At 39.2% G+C, this 13,705-nt stretch overlaps 1 long non-coding RNA gene across 1 annotated transcript in view; it reads left to right on the top strand.

The window, feature by feature from the left end:
- Positions 1–7,020: 7,020 nt before the first annotated feature.
- Positions 7,021–13,705, top strand: part of LOC144307546 (uncharacterized) — a 155,449-nt gene continuing 148,764 nt past the window's right edge. The window contains exon 1 of the long non-coding RNA XR_013374393.1: positions 7,021–7,258. This is a non-coding gene — a long non-coding RNA (uncharacterized LOC144307546). The remainder of the gene's footprint in view (positions 7,259–13,705) is intronic.

The raw sequence follows: 13,705 nt of genomic DNA on the forward strand, positions 1-13,705 counted from the left end.
TCTCTTCATTCTCTTCTCAAGCAATCCCAATCATGCTTGATTTCTCCAGGTATACCACCTATGCGTTTTACTTTAGGCTTTGTGCTTCTGTATTCTATGATGATTTGAATTTTGTCAGTCTTACATTTTAAGTGATCCTATATGAATTTCACTTAGTGGAAACTGCTCAGTTCATGGCAGGCCCATGGCGCCTTTTCCTGCCCACCCCCCTCCAGTGCTGGGGCATGCTTCCCTGACTCTTCCATTGCCCAGTCCACCAGCTACTGTAATGGGGGTGGAGGCAGCCTTGCACGCATTAGCTCAAGTCACCTTATTCCCTCGGAGACCTTATACCATATTTTTCTCACATGCTTCTGATTCTCTTTCCAAATACATTAACATTATGAAGCATAAATGAGCTTTCAGAATCGCCACTATTTTGGTTCAGTTGAGGCTTTTATTTGCTCTGTGTTTCATTTTTGTATAGAGGATATATTTAGCCCTCACACAATCACTCGAGTCTCCTATCCCATGGCCTGTGAAAGTGTTCATTAGTTTGACAGGCTTCATAGGAAAGAGAATGTTGGAGCAGGTGAGCATCCTAGTTTGAAGATTGAGCTCTGAACTATGAAAGGCGAGAGGCATCTTCTCAACAGATGAAATGAACTGAGTAAGGAGGGAAATAAGTTCAGCTGGACACTAATACGCTCTGATAGAGTTGTCTTGGGGAGAATACAGTTAAAATGGTGTTATTGAAGATATTTAAAAGTAATGAAATATTTTTAATGTCTTTCGCTCCCTGTGACCCATGACTTGAAGGAAATCTTGGTTCATTAAACCATTACACCATTCATCTTTGATGACTTTGGATGTGAGGCCTGGAAGAACAAGGTTCATATAAATGAGTGTGTCTAAATGGGCTCTTTCTTAACTATCTGACATTTAGGAGAAAAATAGTTTCACCAACGCTCCTTGAGCACACCTTATTTCATTTCTAGAGCTCCTAAATCAAAATAGGATCAACATATCCTATTTCATTATACTGTATTAATATTAACTGCATGTAACAGGCAAACGATTTTATGCTGCATACTCCTTACCCGACTGACAGGCACAAATGGAGATATCATGAACTACTGCGGACTTCGTGATTTGCAAACTGTTAGGTAATGGGATCATGGGATCATAAAGCAGAAAGGACCATAGAGAGCACATCTGCCCTAGCTATGTCTTTTTAGGCAGGTTAAAGGGGACTGTCCAAATTTTGCTTGAAATTCTCTAGGAATAGGTACTACACATGGTTCCTTTCTCCAGGACTTCTTTGCTTAGTATGTTTTTATAAAGTATTTAATTTTTTCCCTTGTATCTTAAAATAAGGTCCTCTATTTTATAGACAGGCATGTAAAATAAGGGAATATAGAACTAGTGGGACTATATAGAAGTGTACATTAGTCTATGTTAACGTCTCATAATCCAGAATGTTATCAGAATCTTTAAGAACTCCTCATGAAGCCCATTATCCATCTCTTCAATTATTTTTATTGCAGTCTTTGGGACATGTTCCCATTTTTCTGTAGACTACATTGGTTAAAGGGACAAGAGCTTTGGAACTGAACACAGATGATAGTGAAAGTTATGAGCTTCACATTAGCTGTGTAATATTAGGGAAGGTTCTTTTTTTTTTTTTTAATTAGGGAAGGTTCTTAAACAACCTGAAGCTCAGTTTTGATATCTTTAAAATCGGTATTATTTTGGAGCACCTGGCTGTTCCAGTCAGTTAAGTGTCTGACTCTTGCTTTTGGCTCAGGTCGTGATTTCAGGGTCGTGAGATCAAGTCCAGTGTAGGGCTCCGTGCTCAGTGGGGAGTCTGCTTAAGACTCACTCTCCCCCTCTGCCCTTCCCTACTGTGTGCACACAGACTTTCGTGCATGCCATCTCCCTCTATCTCAAATAAATCTTAAAAAAACATAGGTATCTTATTGAACTTTGAATCCTAAACATTTTTCAACCCACTTAAAGCCACTTAACTTGCCCCAGAGTGAAACTCCTTATAGCTGCCATGAGTAAGGAAAATACATGGTGGAGGACCCAGTGTTCTAATTTCCAGTCTTTTGTTTACTTCGCTGCTATTTTAGCAATGTCTTTCTCATAACATATTGATAAGCTACAAAGAAAGATAGTGGGCATCCTGACAACTCAGTGCTTTAATACAGAAGACCCATCAAGGTATAAAGGAATCGTTCTTCATGAAAAGACATGATGAATCATTTTTAAAAAAACATTTTAACAAAGTACTTTGTCCATCTATACCTCATTATAGCTTGTGAATTTAGAAAAGCAGCACCAGTGTACATTCACCTCTGGAATTTTCCCTGTTGCTAAGCTTGAGATTCCTGAATATTTTTACTGTGTGTTGAGGTAGCCCTGCTTCTCTTTCATTGCTACTGCTGGGAATCCTCAGGGGCCTTGAGTAGTAGCAAGAGGCTCTGCCCTGCTAGACTTACTCTTCAAGTCCTTCGCTTGACTGGTTGAATTTCTGCTCTTTGTTGTGCTGCCGTATAAACATTATTTTGTAGTTTCTCAACTCCCACTCTCCCCTTTCCTTTCCGGTTTTCTGTGGCTGCCCATTTTAATGAATATGAACAGCACCCAAAGCAATCTCTTTTAACTAGAACTAATTATTATCAAGAATCAGAGAATCAAAAAAAAAAAAAAAATTAAAAAAAAAGAAAAAAAAATCAGAGAAGCAGAAAGACCCAGATAAAGGAGAGTAGAGAAAATTTTCTCTGATGTAATGGCAGGACAAGGTGAAAAAGGATAGGATTTTTTTTTAAAAGTAAATAGATCCTCTGAAAAAGCAAATTAAAGGTGCCCAGGAGAAATAAGATCTTCCATTTAGCAAGTATTACAGTTGGTTAATGCTTCTGCATGTTGAGAACTTTAAATTTCTGTAAATGCTTTTATTTTATTTTTAATATTTTACTTATTCATGAGAGACACAGAGAGGGAGGCAGAGACATAGGCAGAGGGAGAAGCAGGCTCCCTGTGGGGAACCTGATATGGGACTCAGTCCCAGGACCCGGGATCACGACCTGAGCCGAAGGCAGATGCTCAACCCCTGAGCCACCCAGGTGCCCCTGTAAATGCTTTTATAGTCGAAATCTGACTTGAGTAATCTTCCTATGAGTAGAACATAGAACTACATTGATTTTTTTTTTTTATAGGCTGAGGTGCAGAGTTACGTGATACTTCTCATGTTTCAAAACAAGTTACTTGTATAGTTTGAGTAATTTGCTAAGCAGAAAATGTATGTTAGTTACATTTATTTTATTTTTTAAAGATTTTATTTATTTATTAGACACACACAGAGAGAGAGAGAGAGAGAGAGAGAGAGAGAGAGAGAGAGAGAGAGGCAGAGGGAGAAGCAGGCTCCATGCCAGGAGCCGGACGTGGGGCTCGATCCCAGGTCTCCAGGATCATACCCTGGGCTGCAGGTGGCGCTAAACCGCTGAGCCACACGGGCTGCCCTGTTACTCACATTTAAAAAGCACTGATAAAACATTTCTTTGTATAATTTGACTCTTGGTACCCAAAAGGCTAGGGGTGGAGGGTAGAGAGGAGTATCATGTCAAAATTCACCAGTAAGGGAAAAGATTGATATGGAGTGAAATTTTTTCACCCGACAGAAGGCAAATATTTTCATGTATAAAATGAAGTTTATCATAGTACTTAGACTCATATAGTTGTAGGGATTAAATGAATTAATAGACGTGCCTAGAAGAGGAAAATGAATTAATAGATGTGCCTAGCTATAGGAAAAATTCACTAGAAACATTATTATTGGCCTTGTGTGGCATATAGGAGTAGCATGACAAGACTTAGAACCTAAATGGAGGCTTCATGTTGCCTGATTTTCAGGATAGTGTCCATTCTCTTGCATTTATACCTCTGCCCTGTCCAAAACATAGCTCCTTTCAAATCACAGGTTAAATGAATCAGGGGTGCTGTCGTTGTGTGTTAGTGTGGTACAAAGCTATGAGTTCTGTGGTCCAATTTTTGTGTCCATAATTCTAGATAAATCAACAAAAAGAATATATTTCCTCAGCATAAACTGTTCTAGTCATCATAGCAGTAAAATTTGGTTCTGGAGTTAGGCTTACAGCACATGATAGTGATAAAGATTCAATGCACAATGTGTGACGATACCTAGCGTAATGCTGGGAATGTACTAGGTGCTCAGTAAATAGTGTAATTTCCTGCTGTAAATCCTGGTCCCTGCTCGAAAGGGACCTTATTGAAAGTTGCAGTTTGCACACTTGATAGTTAATGATGCAGTGTAGTGTAGGGGAGGAAGTCTTTTCCTTTTTCCCTTCTAGGTTCTTTAGCTGGTCTACTAATTCAATTGACATAAGACAGATTACTAGGAAAAGGGAGTAAAACAAATGTAATTGCATATGTATGGAAGCCTACAGAAATATAAACTTGAAGAAGACCAAAGCAGGCAGGTTTTTATATCTTTTAAGCAAAGAAACAAATATTTGATAAGGAGGAGTCTGGGCTTGTGGTGGCTGTGGTATAAAGCTTATATATATATATATATATAAAATATTTTTATTTATTTATTTATTTATTTATTTATTTATTTATTTATTTATTGTTGTTGACTTAAGCTTTGATGCCTACGTGTCCACTTCAAAGATTGCTGTCTCGAATAAATACATGGCCAGCCACAACACTAGATCAAGAGCCAGGCTGCCTCCTCCACCCACCCAGGCTCCTTCATTTTAGGGCTCTTGGTTGATTTTAGTAACGGACCATTTGGACTAGTGGTCGTTTTTCTTCCTGGGTTTTAAATTCACCAATAAAGGGGAGCCTGTGAAACCATAGGCCTCCACCTTCAATAAAAGCAGAACCTCAAGACTATGTGCCCCCTCTCTTTGCCTGTGACCTCGCTATGGGCCCTAGGTGTACTGTGTAATTTTTAGGTCTTGTAAGCAATAAACCTCTATTTTTCAAATTCCCCTCATAGTTGTTGCTGAAGGGCATATTGTAATCATAAGAATCCCGAGGGTTGCTCCAGTTGTAGCAATAGTTTGGAAAGGGGAGATGTCTATGGGAAAGTCACTGGTTCCCAGGCAAGTGTGCCCAGACATTTCTAGCAGATAGCATTACTATCAATAGGCTGAGACTGGCACAAAACAATAGCAAATTAATGAAGGAATCCTGTTTTTTATATAGGCTTCTTGGCCCTGAACTCCTTACCTCTGGCTATAAGGATGCTTCTACATTCTGGGTGCAGTGAGAATATCCTTCACATGTGGAATTTCCTGCATGTAGGGGTTCAAAGGTGAGGTCAAAGTGTTCCTTCTTATATGGGCTGTTTCTAATAAGTAACTTTGATAGAAAATAACCAAAGTGCCATATTTTGGGGGATGCCTGCCCTGAATCCCATTGGTACTATGTCTTCATGTGATAAATGATAGTAGATATTCTGGGAGTTTGTAAATGTCTGGGGAGACATCTTGTATATGAGTTAAGTCTTGAGGGATAGATTAGTAAGTGAGAGACTGAAGGCTTGAAGGCATTCCATTGTTTCCTTCCTCATCAGGAAGGTAAGCTTAGCATCGAATTTCATGTTCTTACTGAAATAGAGTCTTCATTATGACAAACTGTCATTTTGTTCACTGAATAAATACAAGAAAGATAGCTAAATGAGTAGATATTCACGTGTTAATGCAGTCCATCGAGGCCACCCATATTGTAGTGTCAACATTCCTATCCAGCCTCACCTTGTTCCTTCCTGAATGCCTGATTCTCTATCAGAGTTATATTTAATTTATTGGCAGAGAGCAACCTTGGCTTTTTCTGCCTTTGAGCCAACTGCTCCATTCACTTGTAATTTCCTACTCCTACTTTTCTCCAGAACCAAATCCTACCCATTCTTCAAAACAGATTTGTGGCTTGCCACTTCCAGAAGTTCCCGGGTGCCGTGGACTTAGCCAAAGCATGTGCCTAATGATGTTGCCTAATGAAATACCTGTGATTCGGATTTCGCTGTTTTCCTATGAATGTCTTATTCTCTCAATAATCTTCTTAAAGTTAAACATTATATTTTCTTTGTGTCACCCAGAGTACTGAGAGGAACACAGCACTGCATGTATCCCAATAATAACTAATGTCTAATGAGTGTTTATTATGTGCCAGGCACTGTTCTATGGCCTTGACTTAAATTAACTCGTTTAATTTTCAGTATACCCTAGGATAATTTAGGATATCTATTTCATAAGGTTACTGTGAGAACTAAATGAGTTAATTCATGTTAAACTGCTTAGAAAGTTTGCAGAATGTACCAAGTGCTCAGTATAAGCATAATTAACACAGTCCAAATTTTACAGATATAAGCACTGAGCCTCGGAGGCTAAGTAGTTGGCCAGAAAGTTTCATAGCTTGTAAAGTCAATATTCAAACTCAGGCATTTTTGCTCCAGAGAGCATTCTTCTAAACATCATGAAATACTACTTCTCTTGATATTATTTTGATGTCTGGTCATTTAAATTCAGTACAGAAAGAGCTCTAGGCAATTTATGGTTAATTTTTGCTAGAGCTGTGAGCATTCTATGTTATTTCTTTGTGAGCAGCACTTAGTGTTGACCACATTTCCCACTAAAAATAATTTTAATTATCAAGGCAAAATGAATGCAAACTAAATCACAAGTGAAAACAATGATTAATTTATGTGAAATTTGTAAAAAGTAAAACAAATGATAATATTTAGGGGGTGGCCAGACTTTAAGGTGGACTCTCAGGACTCCTACCTCCCAGTATCCACATCATGGTAGAAAACCTTCCACTGGAGTTTGAGTGGAACTTGTGACTTGCATCTAACCAACAGAAAGTGGTAAAGCCGATGGGGTATTTTTCCTGTGATTGCATGATGTTATATAAGACTCTTACAAAAAAAAAAAAAAAGACTCTTACAAACTGGCTCTATTTTATACTATGGTAAGGTGCCATGTGGCGAACAGCTTGTATAGAGGGCTAGATGACAAGGAACTATCAGGAAACGTTCAGGAGCTGAGGGAGGCTTCTAGAAGCTCTCAGTCATCTAGCCACATAGAAATGAATTTGGACACCAATCTGAGAGCACTTCCAAATGAATTCTTCATTGTACCTCCAGATAAGGATGCAGCCCAGCTGAGATCTTGATTGTAGCTGGTGAGACTGAAGCAGAGAACATAGCTTAACCATGTGAAGACTCCTGACAAGCTCAAACTGGGAGGTAACAAATGTGTGTTGTTTTTAGCCTTTATGTTTGTGGTAATTCATTATGTAGCAATACATAACGGGGGTATAGCTAGTGATGGTGAAGATTCCAGGAAGGTAACATTCTGTTACTCCTTTGACAGGAATATAAATCACTAAAACAGTTTAGCAGTATATCTAAGAATTTTGCAATTATTCACACTCTGACTCAGGAATTTTACTTCTAAATATTTATTGTAAAGGATCAGGTGTGCCTGGTGTTCTCCGTTACAGGATCCAATTGCTTTAACAAATATGGAGCAAATAAAGTTTTTCCCACATAGGGATTCGGTAATGGTACAAGTAAGTGGAATTTTACACAGCTATTAAAAGTGATTTGGTAGAGGGGTGTCTGGGTGGCTCAGTTGGTTAAGTATCTGACTCTTGATCTTGGCTTAGGTCTCGATCTCAGGGTTATGAGTTCAAGCCCATGTTGGGGTCCATGTTGGGTGTGGAGCCTACTTAATAAAAACAAAATGATGTGATAGAAGTACTTATATCAGTTGATACATTCATAGTACATAGTAGAAAAAGTAGTTGACCAAACTGTATGTATAGTGGGGTTCCATTTTTAAAACATGTAGGTGGGAGGGCAGCTGTTCTCGCTTTGTCTATTTGGTCTTTCTCCGGTTGCTAGTGTCAACATCCTGTCCTCTACTGGATAGGGAAACTAGGGTCTACATTTGGTTATGATTACTTCTGGAGGCAGCAATACAGAGGGCATGCACCCATATTCCTGATCCACATTGGCCTGCTGGTGGTGGTATCTGTGAATACTATGGTCTTTACGCAGATTATGCCTTGGTTTTCTGGGACAGCATTCATTGTTGTTCCAGATCCTTGCATAGAGGATTGGTAGATGATGGTTGTCTCTCTGGAGACCTGATCCTCACTGCACACGTGTTGTCCCTTGTCCTTGGTGTGTGCACTGTGTACTTCATGCGCAGATGAAGAAATTTAAGGTTGGTTGAATCAAGTGATTCAAGATGACAGGGTTCGCATGTAATCCTAGATCTTCCCAAATCCAGGAGTCATATTCACAATCTAGAATTCACCTCAGCCACTCTGCCACATTGACCCACTGAATATACCTACACAAGAGTTCTCCATTCTGTTCTCTTCTTCCATTGCCGCTGCTTCAGTTGGCATTCTTCTCCTTTTCACAGACTGGGAGAAAATGTTAAAATAATTTTTCTGGCTCTGGTCTCCACTACTTTTTAAAAAGATTTTATTTATTTATTTATTTATTTATTTATTTATTTATTTGAGAGAGGGGGGGGGAGAATCAGAGAACACACAGAGGCAGAGGGACAAGCAGACTCCCCACTGAGCAGGGACCCTGGGATCATGACCTGAACTGAAGGCAGATGCTTAACTGACTGAGCCACCTAAGTGCCCTGGTCTCCACTACTGCTAACTGATTTTTCAATGGCACTGTCAGTGGAATATTCCTGAAACATTGCTATGCTAACATCTCTATCCTGTTTAGTAAATGGCTGCCCCTTTTTCCTCTCCCTTTTAAATTCCTAACTTGTGCCAGAGGCTCTGCTAGGTGCTTAACCTATGAAAATTAAGAGAAACAAGGACATGAGTTAACTTCAGTGGTGAATTGATGGGCAATGATGGCTTCCCTTTACCCATGCCCCTTTACAACAGGACTTTAAAGTTCCACGTGTGGGGGAGGAAACTAATTTCCCTTCAGGATCCTTGGCTGAGACCCCCTGTGGTAAAAGATAAAGAAGATAGAAACATAAGTTGAATAACATACCTCCTGTATCACTCAGTGGGAGAGACCCAGGAAAACTGAGCAACTCTCTGAAATGACCTGAGCCACTGCCTTAAATACATCTCCAGCTAAAGACACAAGAAGGATCCAGAGTGGGGAGAGCCAGTTGGGGGAGGTTATCAGGACAAGTATGGTAAACAAGGGTAAGATTTTTATGCAGATTTAACCTGGGGGGCTTCTCCATTGATAAGAGCGTCTTGAGATTAGAATCATCCTTCTCTTCCTGGTACAGAAAAGGGAGACACCCTTAGAAACGGAGGTTTCCCTTGTAAATGTCTCTTATGGAAGGGTAACTTCTATTAGGCTTTCAGAGCTTTTCCTGTGTCTACTGTTTCTTAAAAATAACCAGCTCAAGATAATCCTTAGGCTAAAGAGGCTTACTTTGGAGTGGCAAATTCTGTTTCCCTTCACACCCATCAAAAGGTAATCCTCCCTACCCCTTAAAGGTGGGGTGGATTTGTGGCTTATTTTGACCAATAGAATGTGACAGACTTAGCGCTCTATCAGTTACAAGCCTAGGTCTCAAGTGTCCTTGAGTGCTTCCACTCTTTCTTTTGGAATCCAGCTCTTGTCACGTGAACAAGCCCGGGCCAGCCTCCTAGGAGATGAGAGACCACTCATCTTTTGGGGCAGAGCCGAGTCAGCCCAATTGGCCTAATTGAAGCACCAGAGACCAGAGAGCTAGCATAGATCAGCAAAACTGCTTGCATGACCCACATCTGGCCACAGATGCATGAGGGAGCCTAGCCAAGGTCAGAAGAAACATCCAGCTAAGCCAGTCTGCAGAACTGAATTAAATAGCTGGTTGTCATTTTCAGCCACGGTGTTTTTCCTAACTTCCCATTGTCTACAAAACAAAGACAAAACTCCTTACCATGAAATACGAAATCTTCCACATTTCTGCCGTGATCTAGATTTACAGCCTCAATTCAAGTCCCCCTTCCCTGCTATCACCAACACTTTAAGCCAGTGTCCCTGCAGTGTGGTCCAGGGACTAGTCTAGATCTACTGAATCAAAAATGTTGGACAACAAATTAAGATTCTAAAATTTCTTGGGCTGTATCCCACTCCTACTGAAACAGAATCTTTAGACGTGGGACCTAAGCATCTTAGTCTCATTTAACTCCAGATTCTGATGGGGCAGGTTTTTGTACTCCAGTTCAAGAATCAATGTCCTGATCTGTCATGCTCTCTTAGCCAAGTGCACTGCATTCTCCTAGGTCTTTGATCATGCTGCCATACCCTTGGAATGTCCCTTCCATGCTTCCCTACCTGGCGAATTCATTGCCGAAGTCTGATCTCGGGTGTTTTCCTCTGTAGCTTCCCTTGACACCCTCAAACTATATTGAATTAATTCTTCATCTGTGCCCTCGTGGTTCTCTATGTGCACATGAGAGTATAGCAGTCATCACATTTTTAAAACTTGTTTACACATCTGGTTTCCCTTCATTACTGCCATTCTTACAGGCAGAAACCTTGATCTTACTTTTTTTTTTTTTTTAAATACCCCAGAGCCTTCTTAGCTCCTGGTAGGTATTCAATAAATATTTGTAAAATTGAATTAAATTGACATTATTCCTAAGAGCCTTCTTTAAATTGTAGTTCAGTGTTTTACTTGAAAAGTTATAAATTTCCAAAATATAAGTGTGAATTATTTTTGGATTAGCTGCTATTTTAAAGAACCATGCTTTAGCCAGTTCTTCCCCTCTCTGTAATATAGGTGATTGAGTCAAGAATGAGGTATTTTCATAGTATTGAAAAGGCTTTCTAGCTCTGTTTCTTTATACCTTAGCTCAGTCACCTGAGATTTCCATTGCATTATTGATATGTTTTAACTTCAGAACCGTGTTTTCCCCTTAATTCGAAATTTTTTAGAAAATGATTAAAAACAAGTTTATACTTTATGCTATCTTCAAGTTGCTACTATGTTAAACCCCAAATAGAGCCCATTTTTAAGAGTTGAAATGTTATTACATTTTAATTATATGGTCTATGTATAATTACTATAAACCAAATTTATCACTTTCAACTTAACAAGGAATTTATTTCCAAAGTGTCAAATGATATACAATTGAGCCAAATCCTTGCGGAATGTTTGCTGCAGCACTATTTCACCATTCCATCAGATTACACATCACTGAGAATTTAATTAATTTATGTAGCAGTGTAAGTCTGTATCCAAATAATTTATACTGTGTCTATTATGTTGGTCTATTTTTTGTATTAATGAAATGGTTTACTTCAAAAGAGATCAAATGAAAATACTAAGGAGTGGGGGAGGGAAGATGCATATTCCTTGTGTTGGATAGCTTATTGAAGCAGATATTCTTGAGTTTCGTGTGGCTTACACTAGACCTGTGAACATAGTTTGTAGGCTGCACCACAAATGTCAGTTTATTAGCATCAGGAGACCTGCTTACTTTTAAACTGTGCTACCAGCCACAGAAGATGAAGAGTAGAAGAGATGGGGATGTTATACATTCCGTCCTGTAATTTTGAGGAAGATCAATATATTCATCTGGACTTGGGCTTTTTTGGGAAACAACCATCGATTTTCCACATAGAGGGAAGTGCCTAGAACCTAGAAATAATCACCTTAAATGTTTCTATTAGAGCTTAACTACCAACCTTGAAATATGTTCATATAAGAGTCCTAATTGGTTTATTAGCAGCAGAAATATCCATATCACTACTTAATCCATATGATCTCTATACAGTAACCAAGGCCAAGGCCAGATTTCTCCTGGAAGGAATCTGTTTGGTGAGCTTGAGAGAAGATTCTGCTGCCTCAGTTATTTTTCTGGCTACAAGTAATTTAATCATTGTATGCCTACGGCTTGTTCATGTAATGTCTGCTTGAGCACTCAAATTCCGAGACAACTTTTCTTAGCAGTGTCAAGAAATGCTTACTGAACATCTGTTCATGCATGGCATTGGCATCATGGTGGGAAGCTCCTGAGTTGCTTACATTGAAGAAATCTTTGCAACTTATAATTTTGTGAGGAGACTCATTAAATAGGTCAAATATTTGCCAGTAAGAAGAAAATTCCTTGCAAAATCTAAATTGGCTGTGATCTCAGTCTATGAGGCTTAGGGTTCTGTGAGTCAAACATGACGATGTCGTAAAATACATAACCAGGTCCTTGCTCTCCAGGGCTGTAGAAACTAGGAGCTCTTGTATTCCTTGAGTGTACGGTTTCTACTACTTTAGGCCATTTGTTAACTTGCTCTTCCATTTTGGCTTGTTCTTCATTTGGGAACAAAATTAAGGTGCAAACTCAGATTTTTCTGTGTCTGTATTACCTCTTTGTTACTGCCTCCCTCGTGGTAATATCTTTTTAAAATAACATTTTAGCAAACATCTGCTTTGTGGACCACAATGTGCCACATGTGAGAGTTACTAAAACCAGGCATCTGCCCTTGTGTGGTGTACAAGTTGGTGCATGATTAAAATTAGAAATATGAGTAAGGTGGCATGGTAGGGGAAAATGTAGTTGATCAGAATGGGAGCACATATATTCAACTCTCAGGTCAACTACTAATGTACTGTGTGTTCTTGCGTAAGAAACTTCTCTGGGCTTGATTTTTCACTATTAAGTGAGTGGGTTGGACTAGAATGATCTGAATGGTTTTCAAACTCTGGCTATTAACGAGCCCACCGTTGATCCTAGAGCAAGCATCAAATGGGCCAGGGTTAATTAATTTCATTGTGCATAAAGTTCCACTTACCACATTGGCAGCAAAATAATAAATCCTTTGTCTAGGTCAAGGACTTCTGTAGAGCCTAGAACCAGGCAGTAGCTTATAATGTATGATGTTTTGTCTCTTCTCCAGTAAGTCCTACTTATTTTTCCTAGGGTGCAGTGAAAGGGAACTAATTACTAAAGAAGTTTTAGGATTAATCCCCTCAGTGGGGAAATAAAAACCTGCTCTGAAGTAGAGATTATTTCCCAGCTTTATTGAGATATAATTGACATGTAACATCGTGTACGTTTAAGGTGAACAGTGTGACGATTCGATATAGGTAACATGTTGCAAGATGATTATCATATTTGTTACCTGACATAGTTACCTTTCTGTTCTGATTGTTGTGGGTGAGAATTTTTAATAGATTCTTAGGAATTTTCAAGTATACAGTATAGAATTCTTAACTACAGTCAGCATGCTGGTATATTAGAGTCCCAGAACTTACTCATCTTTTAACTGGAAGTTTATACCTTTTGACCACCTTTGCCCATTTTCCCCATAGTCCCACAGCTGGAAACTACTAACTTACTGTTTTTTATTAGCTTGTCTTTCTTTAGATCCCACATAAAACTGTCATATAGTATTTGTCAATATTTTACTTAGCATTAATGCCCTCAAGTTTCCTCCATGTTGTTACAAATGGAAGGATTTCTTTTTTTTTTTAAGATTTTATTTATTCATGAGAGACACACAGGAGAGAGAGAGAGAGAGAGGCAGAGAGACAGGCAGAGGGAGAAGCAGGCTCCGTGCAGGGAGCCCAACGTGGGACTCGATTCCGGGTCTCCAGGATCACACCCTGGGCCAAAGGTGGCACTAAACCACTGAGCCACTGGGGCTGCCCAGATTTCCTTTTTTATAGCTGAATAATATTCCATTTTCGTATCACAATTT

Source organism: Canis aureus, chromosome X, assembly GCF_053574225.1.
Source record: "Canis aureus isolate CA01 chromosome X, VMU_Caureus_v.1.0, whole genome shotgun sequence".
Classification (NCBI taxonomy): Eukaryota; Metazoa; Chordata; class Mammalia; order Carnivora; family Canidae; genus Canis; species Canis aureus.